At 43.5% G+C, this 13,817-nt stretch overlaps 1 long non-coding RNA gene across 2 annotated transcripts in view; it reads right to left on the reverse strand.

The window, feature by feature from the left end:
* LOC143273207 (uncharacterized) overlaps window positions 1–13,817 on the reverse strand; it is a 42,993-nt gene that overhangs the window by 22,342 nt on the left and 6,834 nt on the right. The gene's annotated exons all lie outside the window — the stretch shown is intronic.

Below are 13,817 nucleotides of genomic sequence, written 5' to 3' on the forward strand. Positions count from 1 at the left end.
GTTTTTCTAGTTGGAGAGCTCTGCTGTTTACTGCTAGCCCAAACGAATGTGCATTCCTCAAAGAGACAAACTAAGGTAACCCTGATTGTGATGTTGACTTTGCTGAAGGCAATGGCCCAAAGCATTAGTAATTAAAGCCCATTTAAAATTAATTTAATTTCAGGCCGGGCGTTGGTGGCGCACGCCTTTAATCCCAGCACTCGGGAGGCAGAGCCAGGCGGATCTCTGTGAGTTCGAGGCCAGCCTGGGCTACCAAGTGAGCTCCAGGAAAGGCGCAAAGCTACACAGAGAAACCCTGTCTCGAAAAACCAAAAAAAAAAAAAAAAAAAAAAAAAAAAAAAAAAAAAAAAAAAAAAAAAATTAATTTAATTTCAGGATCTCCACGAACCCATAAAATCAGACACACGCAAAATAAACAGCTACAGAAGCAGTTCTGAAACCAGTGATCTTCAAAATGAGGAGACAGACGTGAGAGAGCGAAGGAAAGGAATGGGGGAAAGCCGAGGGAGACGTAAGTGGGAGCTGAGAAAGTGGCCAGTGTTTGCCTCCTGGGTCCAGCACTTCCGACCTTCATCTCCAGAGCAGCACTGCTTCTTTTACTAATGATTCAAGTTGCTAAAAGACCCTTTCTCTTTCCACTCCGAAGAAAGCCAAGCAAGGAAGGGACATTTGAAGGCAGTTTTCTGGGTAAACACTGATTTTGTTCATATTTCTCAAAACAAATCAGCGCTCACAGTGGCTCCTGTCTTTAACTTTGCAAAAAATCAAGCAACTGCTGTCTGTAGGGAAGTATTATCCAAACTTCACATGGTCAAAGACATCAACTATTGCTTGTGACTTGTAGACACCGGCTTTCAAGTTATCACATGTTGCTTGGAAACTGACAGAATGTCCAAGCTCTGATTTTTAAATTGAATTTTAATGTTTACTATTCAACTTAATGTTTCTTTGTTTTTGAGACAGAATTGTTCAATGTAGCCCAGGTTGGCCTCAAACTTAGGATTCTTCTGCTTCAACTTCCTGAATGCTGGGATTACAGATGTGAACCATAACACCTAGCTAACTTAACATTTATAAAATAGGTGTTAGAAAGGCATAGAAACATCTTTCTAATAGTTCGAAATTTTTTAATTTAAAATTTTTTTGAAAATGTCATTCATTAGTATTGTAGTTACATCATTTACACCCCTCCCTATGTCGCCTCCAATTCCTCCCATACCCTCCCAACTCCCTGTCAAATTCATGACCTCTTCTTCAGTTATTAAGTGTGTATGTGGGGGGTTATGGAGGTGATGAGAGAGAGAGAGAGAGAGAGAGAGAGAGAGAGAGAGAGAGAGAGAGAGAAAATAAACAAACTCGTTGGGTCCTTGTGTGTATGTATGTGTTTAGGGCTGACACTTCGACTGGATAACCTATCAGGGGCTCATCCCTAGAGAACACGGAGTCTCCCTCTCTCAGCAACCATTAATTGCTAAAGCTCTTTGTCTAGGGGTAGGGCCTTGGAAATACATATTTTAAATTAAGGATTAGTAGGTCTGTGTAGTCAGAAGTTTTCTTGTGTCCTGCCCGGTCATATAGCAGCTCAGACCCAAGTAAATACACAGAGGCTTATATTAATTACGAAGTGTACGACCAATGGCAGGCTTCTTGCTAGCTAGCTCTTATAACTTAACCCATTTCTATTAATATATGCATTGCCACAGGGCTTCGTGCCTTAGCAGTACTTTTACATCTTCCTTCTCCTGGTGGCAGCTAGCAGTGTCTGTCCCATTCTCCTTTCTTCTCCTCTCTCTCCTGTTTGAATGTACCACCTAACCTTATTCTGCCTCATCATTGACCAAACAGCGTTATTAATCAACCAATCAGAGCAACACATATTCACGGCATAAAGAAAGACATTTCACAGCAGACCTGCTCATTCAAATATGAAAAAAATATATGTCCTCCACAGTCCACAGCAGCTTAGAGCTTTAAATGGAAGAGCTAGAGGTGGACTAGGCATGTGGGAGAGTAAGGCACGTGAAAACCAAGTGCTTCCTTTCTCTACTGAGCCCCTTGCAAAACACAGCAGTTTCCATCAAGCAAATGACCTTGTCCTGAACGTAAAATTGCCTCAAAAAAGGCTTAGACTATTTTCAAACCTCTATACTTGAAAGACTTCAAAGCTAACCCAATTATACCCTAGTTGCATGCCATAAATCCTGCTATACTCTGCTAACAATGGTGTTTGTTACATCTCACCAGATCACATGTAGCTGAGGCAATTGTTGATGCTAGTTCTTAAAAAGTCCCTCTAAATCCTAATACCACTCTTACATGCAGCACAATATAAAACATCCCATTTCTCGCCATTTAAACAGTAGCTGGCTGGTCAGCCCTGCCTCATGACGTAGATTCCTCAGGCTAGCAGAGGGAGATGCTTTAGGCAGCTCAGTTTCCCCTGTTTCTTCACCTATAGAAGGGACTAATCAGTGTTTCCCAGCTCAATGGCTCATCTTCCTTACTATGGTGCCTAGTATAAACAATGCTCAGATACATCCAGTATCAGCATGTTAAAGACCCGGGTAGTCAGAGATGGCCCTGACGTTGTTGTCCCAGGTCTACTCTTCAGTAACTCTCCTTAGGTCTAGTTTTCTGAGTTCCTGTGTCTTCTTCTTTTTCATAGAGATTTTGTGTTCGCTAAATGAAGAAATATGTTTAAGCCTGGCTCTAACTTTTGAAGTCATGATGGTCATCATCCCTGTGATAGAAGTTGATAAGACATTCCTAGCGTGTGAAATCTAGCCACATCTTTACATCTCCCCCAACCTAAACCAAATGTGTTTGTGAATGCGATCTAAGGCTGTGTTTGAACACATGTGCTCTTTCTGCTACTCAGAAATAAGATTATGAAAGGGGAAATACCAATTTATCAGTCCACTGGCTCTACTCCCCTCTTTCAGGTCAATAAGAGCAATGCATAGTGAAATGAATGGCAATGATAGAGGTAGGTCAGAGAAGAATTCCCTTTGTAGAAAGAAATGTGCAATTCACTCTCCTCCTCTGCTGGTGGTCTACAAACCCTTGTCAAGTATCTACACATGGCAGCATTACACAAGCTTCCCTGCCCTCTGAGGCTTGTGCCTTGCATAACCTGTGATCCTGTGACCTACCTAATTACTCTCATTTCTCCTAGGTGACCCTAAAATAGCCTCTGTTATTTGCTCTACATTATTACTCATACTTTCCAGAGAAGTAAAATTATCTGTCTTCAAGCTCCAGATTTCAATTTCAAATTGAAAGGATGAATAAACCACCTCCCATCAAGATGATAATACACACACACACACACACACACACACACACACACACACACACGAGCATATATTCCCACTCTAACAGATACCTGTCTGTATATAGCATATACACTAGTGTATAAATAACAGACTTTTTGTTCTTCTATAGAATGAGGGCCTTAGATGAAGAAGGCTATAAAAAGTCCTTCAAGCCTTTCAATTCTAAAATTTTTAATTGTATCTTTCTCTCTCATCATTTCTTATTTTTTTGATAAAACCCACTTGAGAATTTGTGGTTTTGTTTGCTTTGTGAATTAAACAGGGCCTCTTCCAATCCAAACTGACCTTGGACTCTTGGTCTTCCAACTTCCACCTCCTGAATCCTGGGATTACAGGCAAGTGCTACCACAAGCCGGGTTTGTGGCCATGCAGGGCTTCCAAACCCAAGGGTTGTACGTGGTAGGTGAGCACTCTGCCAATTGAGGTACGTCCCAGCCCTGCACATTTCTTAGCATGTGTTTCAGTTGTGTTTAGTCTACAGTTTCTGATCTGCCGTTTCTCCAGCTTCGATGCTCCAGTAGTCACCAGCACCTTCCCATTCTTCCCCACCTCAAAAAAGGTATTCATGAGCCACTACCCTGGGGTCCTCGGTGAGACAAAAGTCTCTCTAGGCAGCAGGGTGCATTTACCCAGCTCCAGCAGGCAGAACTTGCCAGCACACCTGGACCCAAAAAAAAGGATGGGGGTTCCTTCCCTGCCTCCTCCAGCTCGGAGAAAGAGAGCTGCTGAGGCGCCTTTGCAAATCAAAACCTTTTCATCCGCATTTGGTGATTCGCTCTGAATGGCCCTGTCTTGGAAAAGTCTGTAATGTACTATTGTGTGAAAAGGGTAAAATTGGCCTGTCTCATTGACAACGCTCCTCTTCTCACGGCTGGGGCAGGGTTGGGGGAGGTGCCGGGCACAATAGAAAAGGCTCTTTACAAAAGGCCTCCCTCACTGTCTGCACAGGCCGGCCAGTGTACCTGCGTGGGCCCGGCTGTCTGCGCCCTGGGTGTCACCGCCCCCTGTGTTCATCACCTCTCCTCCGCAGGAGACTTGGGTTTCAGCAGGCATGAAGATGGTGCTTGTTTTTAACAAGGCGATTTTACAAAGCTTCCACACTTGAAAAAAAAAAAGTGTGGGGGAGGCAAACACTCACAGGCCATGCCAAATTTACTTCTCCCCAAAGCAGGGAGAGACAAAGGAAATCGCAAGCACACCTCCCAGACACAAAGACGATGTGTGTTCAGTCTCCAAATCCAAGCCCGTGAACTCAGCTCATTATCCCAGTAGCTGGTCAGTAATTCTATGCAGTTGAAAACAATTCCTATGGTCCCATTCACAGAGCGAAGGTTCATCTTGCAGGGAGTCAACTAAATAAAGCCCCAGTGCAGGATGGCTCTACACTGGGACGTGAACTTTTGCATAGTGTTATCTTATTTAATATCTTCAACAATCAACGCTCTTAGGTTAGTAAGGAAAAAAAAAAACCCAGAAGTTAAAAAAGTATATATCAACACCAAGAAAGCAAGCAATCCAGTAAGATTTATAAGAGGAAGGTCAAATTGCCTGGACAGGAGCTGCAAGGTGAGTGCCAGGAGAGTGCTGGCCTTGCAAATGTAAGGACCTCAGTTTGATCCCTAGAATAAAATGCCAGGCACTGTGGAGCAGGTTTGCAATCCCAGAGCTGAGGAAAAGAAGAGAAACAGATTCCAAAGGCCTGAGCTAAGCTAACCGAATTTGAGAGCCCAAGGTCCCAGTGAGAGACCATACCTTGAAAACCAAGATGGACACACACACACACACACACACACACACACACACACACACACACACACACATTTTGCTAATGACTCCACTTGGGCCCAAAAGGAAACTTCAGCAGAACAGAGAAGCCTGGTATCTCTGACTTCATTTCATGTCTGTCCTTCTTTAACTTGGGCTGAAGGCACAGAGATGAGTCATTGTCCTTAGCCTTTTCTCCTGACTCACCTTGGATTCCTAGAATAACAGAACCTCACAGGACAGGCCATCCCTCAGATTACCCATGAGGGTAAGACCTCACTATCGGTCAATTCTTTATTGTTGGGATGGGTGGGTCCTCAGAACGGCTCACCCAAGCCTCCTCTCCCTGGATGCCAGCAGCACCCTCGCTTCAAAGTGTGACGATCAAAACTGACTTGACATCACTATTTGTCCGCAAGGGAGGGCGAAGACAAGTGACTGCCAGTCCCAAACCCCTGTTCTGCCTACACAGGCCCTATCCATTAGAAAATGGTACTAGACAAACACCACCAGCCTTTGAAGTCTAGTCCAAGATACCTCCAAATAGTTGCTCATCCACCACTCTTCCCTTTAAAACATGTGCCTTGGTGAGGCAGTATAGGAGACATTACACACTGATATCTCGGAGTTTCTAAATCTTCTCATTTGTTATGTTATTTTAGAAAAGGACTCAGGTAGTCCAGGATGGCCTTGAACTCACTGTGTAACTAAGGCTGGCCTTGAATTCCTAATCCTTTTGTCTCGACTTTCAAATGCTGTAATTACATGTGTGCACCAACATGCCAGGGTCTAGATTCTTCCTCAAGGGTAAATTTCCATAAGGGAGACAATATGAGACAGGAATCCACCATATCCTGAAGGAGGTTGGTAAGAAAAGGCGCTGGTTTTCATTATGTTTGTTTCTACGTGGGGATGGGGTAGTAGACATGGGGGGGTGTGCTTCAGTGCATGTGCACTGGTCAGTGGACAACTTTTAAGAGTTGGTCCTCTTTCCATTGCGTGGGTCCAGGGATCAGACTCGGATCATCTAGCTTGTGCCTTTGCCTGCAGAGCCATCTTGCCAATACCAAGATGGTGTTGTCTTAAGAAAGAAAGGGAGCTGGGGGCAGTGGTGGACATCTGTAATTCCAGCAGAAGGTAGAGGAAGAAAGGCCATGAGTTTGAGGCTAGCCTGGGCTTCATAGTGAGACCCTGTCAGAAAGAAAGAAAAGAGAGTAAAAGAGAAAGAAATTGGGAAGAAAAGAAACAAAAAATAAAATGAAAGAAAGGAGGAGAAGAGAGGAGGGGGAGGGGAGGGGAGGGGAGGGGAAAGAAGGAAAGGGAGGGGAAGGGAGAGGAGAGAATATGAGGGGAGGGGAGGGGAGGGGAGGGGAAGGGGAGGGAGGGGAGGGAAGGGAAGGGGAGGGAAGGGAAGAGTGAGCTATGGCATTTTCAGAAATGCCACCCAGCTGGTCCACCTGAACCCTAGCTTTATGGGGATCCTCTATGCTCTGTGTGAGTGGGAGAATGAATTTACACAAGCCAGCCCCCATCCCACCTCGCTTAATAAGGAACCTCATCATCTTCTGACGAAATCGAAATGCAATCCTGTTCTTGTTTTAACTGGTTGTTCTGGCAAGGGTCTTTCCAGGACTGAAATTTCTCATGTTGGCAACATAGAGAAGAAAAACAAACCCATTTGCCAGTTCCCCTCATCGTCAGCTCTAATTAGAGGCAATGCTAGGGCTCCTTTCACAACAACTGTACAGGAGGTCAAGGGGACGCTCCAGGGAGAGCGCAGGGCTGCTACACAGAGAGAGGTCGTGGGTACCGCAAAGAGCAGTGGAGAGACGCTGCAGAGAGAACGACCCTGGGCACATTCAGGAATACTGGGATCTCACCGGGCATGACACACAGGATCTCAGAAAGGCAAGTTAGAGAGCTGTGGGGCACTCAAACAAACTGTTTACAACTGTTTATTCCAGCCCAGTTCCGAGTTGAGCAGCCACAGAACCCCACTCACCCAAACCTGCCCAATGTAACCCAAACAGCAACTAAAGGAAGCGTACAAATTTCAAACAATCCCCTAAACATCAAAATGAATTAAAATTAGAATCTCAAAAGGCTGAATCAGGAACATACTGTTTGAAACATATAAGAAACGTATGAGGATGCAAATGTTAAGTTTTTAAGAATCCATAAAGGGACAAATTTTGACAGGCATGATAGTCACAGATGAAATCTTAAATAAATATTAGCAGATATGGAATAGGGTGCATAAATATAACTACAGATGAGATTTTTTTTTTAATTGTGAAATACAAGAAGCCCTCTACACTCTCACCCCACCTAAAGCTGCCTGGAAGCTCTGCTGATTTCTACATCAAAAAGCCAAGGCTTTCCTCATAAGCCTCCATGCACATCCCTCTCACAGCACTTAGCATCATTTTCTTTCAATGGTCTCAAACCACTAGACCCAGAGAAGGACAGTGTCTTTTGTCTGTCTGTTCCCTAGCTCTGGTCACACTTGGCATGTACCGAGAGCACAATCACAACCGGGTGAATAAATGAATTCAGAGGAGAGATATGGGCTGGAATGTCTATGAGGACTCCTTTATAAAAGAAACAGGGTACCTGATTATCAGACCAGGTGATTAGAAAACATATTGTAGACACACTTTCAACCGAAAGGGAGGGACTGATGGAGGCCACCTCCAAATCATCATTAACAATCATGTATAGGTTAGACAAAGAAAATTTAGTGCTGATTTGTAGGTAAAAAATAGTCAAGATCCTAGACTATTAGGAAGGCAGTCTTAGTTACCTGGCCAGTCCACATATTGCACAGTTTATGACGGATGTGAGAATTGTTTGGCTTACAAAATTGCAAAAAGGGACTAAATGACGTGATCAACCTTGTTGTCGGGGAAAGGGGTAGACTTTTCTGTGTAGACTTGTGAAATAGACCATGTGTCACATATGTAACTTAATCAGGTAATGCTCAAGCAGCTGAAGAGCCAATTAGATTCTTGGACTTGTGTTTTCCTTCCCAGAAACTTCTTATTCATGTCACCTATCTACCATTTATCTGTCTGTCCGTCCATCTGTCTGTCTCTCTGTCCATCTGTCTGTCCATCAATCTATCCATCCATCCATCTACCTATCTATCTATCTATCTATCTATCTATCTATCTATCTATCTATCTATCATCTTGTATGTATGTATCCATCCATCAATCAATCTAGCTATCTTGTATTTATGTATGTATGTATGTATGTATGTATGTATCTATCTATCTATCTATCTATCTATCTATCTATCTATCCATCCATCCATCTATCTAAAGTATGTGTGTATGTGTGAGGGCAGATGCAAGTGTGTGTCGGGACATGCATGCCTCTATGAGAACATGGAAACCAGAAGACATCAGGCATTGTCCTCTGTTACTCTCCACCTATTTCTTTGAGGCAGGGTCTCTTCCCTTACTCTGAGACATGTATTTTTCTCAGTTATGCTGGAGACCAGCAAGCCATGGTGGTCTTCCTGTCTGTGCCTGCCTCAGAGTGAGGTCACAGGCATAGATGGGACACCCAGTTTTTTGTGTGGGTGTTGGGATCTGAAATCTGGTCCTCATGATTATACAAGGGATCTTAACCACTGAGCTACCTCTCCAGCCCCCATTCCATCATTTAAAGGTGAGAAGTGTGTCTTACTTTCTTCAAATCAATTGTGAACCTTCCTGTTTTTTTTCATTTTTTCCCATACGTGATCCCTCCACACCCATCACCCTCAAACCACCTAGAGACATTGTAACACAGTAGAAGTTTAAACACACACACACACACACACACACACACACACACACACACACACACACACACACTTTGGGCCAGCATACGATATAAACACACATAGTACTTCCTATATTTCTGTCAAATACCCAATTATGGAAGCAAACCTCATCAGACGGGTAGGAAGCCTGATTCTAGCAAGGCTAAATATTCCACTAAACTGCCTGCCAGACGCTGCTAGTATCAACATTCTGTTCTTCTCGAGAAATTGCAGCTTAAAATCAATCCAGCTTTTCCCAAATATCATGGCCACCTGTTTAAATCCGTTTCTCCTCTGTACCCAGCATGAAGCCGTATCCACCCCCAACCCAAATTCTGAGTTAATGATTTTTTTGTTGTTGTTAGCTGCATTAAATGCAGGGATCAGCCTATGATTTTAAGCTCATCAAACTTTGTGAGCTGCGGACTGCCAGGGTTCCATTCTTCAAGCAAGCACCCATGCCGGCAACCCCACCTAAAGTTATGTTTCCCAAAAATACCACTTTCAGACAAGACATGCAATTGCTAAAATTGCGTCTGGTATTTGTAATTACTTAGGCCTATACCTGTGGTGAGCTGACTTCACACTAGAGGAAATGCAAATTACTCTGAATCCAGGTGGAGGAGGCTTCTCTGAAATGTTTGTTGAAAACCTTACAGCACAACAAACCTGGAAGCTTGGAGACTTTGGCAGATCTAGAAAGCTGAAAATGTCTCAGTCAAACAAGGCATCACTGTGTGTATCTGCATACATGCATCTATACTATGGATGTACATGAATATGGAATCACTACACAATCAGGGCTAGCCCCCTGCAGTGTTTCCTTGGGTTGTTTCTAGGACTGTTGACTTTTCTCACACATCACCTCCTTATCTTCCCTACCTCTGACACTTCACAATGCCCCAAATTGGGAAAATAGATCAAACACATGACGAACATCCATCAGCCCTCATGCTTTCTTATTGAGTGCCATACATCACTGTAATAAAAATTAATTAATGGAAAATAATGTTTGCTAAACCAAATAAACACAAAGCATGCCATCCAGAATTTCCCTGGGCTGTAGTTTAGATCTCCAGTGTCCCCTAAAAGCTCCATGTGATAAAAGCTGATGACCTTGATAATGATGGCCAAAAATGGTGGAGCCTATTGGAAGATCTTTGGGTGATTGGTAGCATGCCCCCCAATGAAAATATGGAACCCTGTTTCTTCTCCTCTTTCTGTCATTTCTTAGTCATGAGGTGAGCAGTTTCACTCCATCATATGCCTCCACAAATAGCTGGTCTTGATGCCATACAATCAATCAATCAATCACAGATGGAAACCTCTTAAAGTCTGAGCACACCCCTCCATGTAAAGAAGCCTAAATGCCATTTTTTTTTTCAGTGAGTTTCATGAAACTGGCAGTGGTTCAGGAGCACATGGTCTAGCCTCAGTCAATCAGGTACAACCACTCAAGGTGTTGAACCTGGTGGCCATGATGGAAAGACACAGAAAGGGCAGAGAATATGTATATGTACTGTCCACTGTGACTTCCAGTGACCTGGTTTACAGGCAGTACCATTTGAGGCTTCCACTGTCTATGATGTATAAACGATTTTCTAAATGGTCTTATTAATGGAAAACTTGGAGCCAGAAATTGGGGCTAAAGCCTGAGAGAGATCAGAGGAACAGGAACAGCCATAGCCAACCTCACCTCACCAACTCTGCAGCTTCTAAAAAGGGAGATACTTCCTGTCTGCCCACACCTATATGCCTTCCTGCTCTGCCATCTGATTTGCTCTCTCTGTCCAGCTACATCACTTCCTCTTCCTGCCCAGTTCTGTCACTTCCTGTCTGTCTGTACAGACCTCCATACCTCCATGGTTAACTAGTGTTGGAATTTAAGGCCTGTCTCACCACACTGGCTTTATTCCCAGTGTGGCCTTGAACTCACATAGATCCAGACAGATTCCTACCTCCCATGTGATAAGATTAAAGACGTGTGCTGACATTGCATGACTTTTGTGTTTACTTATAATGGCTGGCTTTTTCCCTCTGAACTCCAGGCAAGCTTTATTTAATAGAGCACACATAAAATATCACCACAATGAGGGATAGCCCTGTTCTCATCAGGATTGTATGTGTTACCTCTCAACTACCAGATGTGGATACTCAACCTTCCAGGACGTTCTATGGGAGAACCAGCACCATTTTCTTGTTCTGGTCTTTGCCTTTCTTTTACTAGAGTTATCATATTAAAAACCAGGTGGACGCAAACAATACAAGAGAGATTCCTTCCCTTGACTTCTCATCAGTCACTCTGTATTCTAGCCCTGCCCCTGGGAGTAATCACTTTAAAAAAGAAAACAAAAACCCCACAGTCTCACACTGTTCCCCATGGTTGCCTCGAACTCACTAAATAGCCCAGGCTGATCCCATTCACAGCAGCCTTCCTGCCTCATCCTCCTAAGTGTGTGAATCACAGGCATGAACTAGATGCCTAGCTAAGTAATCACATTTAATCTATTTGTTTCTTTTGAAATTCACCTCTCTGTTCTTCAGTCATACGCTCAATACTGGGAGTCTTTGACTTATCAATGTTAGAAAACACCTGCTGCCCTCCACTTAGGCTGAGTGAAAAGTTGGTTCATCTCTACATATCCTCGTCACAGCTTCCAAATATAGTTCTATGACCATTTTATTAATAGTGGCAGTGTGTTTGTCTAGCATGTATGAAGTCCCGGGTCCAATCTCCAGCACTATAAAACAAATCAACACCCACTGCTTTCACTGTGCGGGCTCTACAAGGCCAGGTGCTAGTGCATATTAATTATCTCCTTCCCCTTCACCATCCGTCTTCATCTCACTTTGGGAGAGTTACTGCTCATTTTCTAGTACCAGCCACAGTACTTTCCCAAAAATTGTGCAATAATTTCAGTCATATATTTTTTTTAAACGCTCGAACATGTCAAATAACTTGTTCACATCTCCCATTTCCCCCAGAGACTTGATGTTTATCTGGTGACTCTTTCCACTGGAAGCTTTCCTCTGATATTTGAGGTTCTTGGCTGTTTATATTAAAAGTCCAGAAGCAGTGGGAAATCCAGAGCCTGGGGTGAGGTGGGGCATCATCTAATGAGTGCCTCTGGGGACTAAATGGGAGAAAAGCTTGCTATTTCTTGGGGTGCTCCTTGGCCTGTGCAAGTTTGATTCCTGCATTGTTCAATGTCTCTAGAAGAGAATGCATCCATCCCCTTTGCTGGGCGCACATCGGCTTCGTTCTTTCTTGAGGGCGAGAAGCTAGGCATCCCACCAGGGTTAACCATGTAGATTTTGGAGCCTAGCACAAAACGAACATGTGGCTTCATTGTTCCCAAGGTACAGGAAGTGCCATTAACACATCACTAACCCTTCTCTTCCCCCATTGTGGTCCTTCTTAATTAAGCATGTTTTTGTTGTTATTTGTTCTTTTTTTTTTTAACTATTTAAAGTTATTCTGAATAAAGCCATGCACAATGACACATGTCTATAATCCTAGCTCTCAGGAGACAGCTATAGGAAGATCACAAGGTCAAGCCAGCCTAAGTTACAGAATAAAACTTTGTTTCAAGAAAACAAAACAAGGGCTGGAGAGATGACTCCATGGTTAAGAGCACTGACTGCTCTTCCAAAGGTCCTGAGTTCAAGCTCCAGCAACCACATGGTGGCTCCCAACCATCTATAGTAGGATCTGATGTCCTCTTCTGGCATAAAGGTGTACATGCAGATAGAGCACTCATATACATAAATAAATAAATCTTTAAAAATAAAAGAAAAAAGAAAACAAAACAAAAAATTTGCTGTCCTAAGTAAATATAAAATAATTAAACTCTTAGCATGAATTTTTGTGCACTCTTGTGTTCTGCAATGCCAGCATTAAATAAGAACAGAAAAGCATTTAGTTTTTATACAGAATCACTGAAATTAAACTATCAGTTTTCACAGTTTGTATGTTGCACCCTGTTCTTGCAGGAAACTGTCTACAGTGTCTCATAGGAAGAGCCTCAGGGGTTCCCAAAGTTAGAAGGAATTGTGTACCACACAGTCCTACCACACAGTCTTACACACAATGAGTCTTTGGTTTGTCCCTTGTCTTTTTGTGAATACAGTTCAAGAGCTGGGGGTACAGTGGAAAAGCTGGAACTCCCCCAGAACACATAAGAAAGCCTGTTTTCTCCATCTGCTCTGCAGGAAAGTGAAGCCTTGGTTCTGCCTCAGCCTTTGAAAAGGAATTGGTGGGAAAGTGTCCAGGTGTCCTTCAGATGGCATGTATGCCTTCTTCATTCCCACTCCCAGAGATGGCCATCGAAGGCACTCCCTAAGGAGAGACCACTCCTGACACCTGAGCTCACTTAGGGCATCTGCAGAAAACACGGGCTCAGTGGTGACCTCACTCTCTCCAAGCTTCGCAGGGGGCTCGCAGCTCCCACTCACTAAGCAGATCCAGAACTGGCCCACGAAGAAGTTCCTGCCTCAGACAGCCCTCAGACAGCATGGGTCCTCAGGAGCAGGGATGTCCCCAGTCTACAGACAAGAGTCTGCCCAGAGCACACAAGGGTCAAAAATCACCCTCCAGATCCATTATCAGTTCTTGCTTGTCACCGGCTTTCCTGGGACACTGGCCTATAGAGAAACATGGTTCTCATTGTCTACGTGCATGGGAGGCTCCTGTGAATGGTCTTCACTTCTTTGTGATGAGCAAGATAGCTATGCTTTTCATTTCCCTCTGGGCTTGCCCTTAGGAATTGCCATCTATCAACAGAAGTTGGATAATGTGTGTGTGTGTGTATATGTGTATGTGTGTGTGTATATATATATATATATATGCATATGTGTGTCTGTGTTTATATTGCATGTATGTTGCATGTATGTGTTTATATTGCATG

The sequence above is a fragment of the Peromyscus maniculatus genome, chromosome 5 (assembly GCF_049852395.1).
Source record: "Peromyscus maniculatus bairdii isolate BWxNUB_F1_BW_parent chromosome 5, HU_Pman_BW_mat_3.1, whole genome shotgun sequence".
In the NCBI taxonomy this organism is placed as follows: domain Eukaryota; kingdom Metazoa; phylum Chordata; class Mammalia; order Rodentia; family Cricetidae; genus Peromyscus; species Peromyscus maniculatus.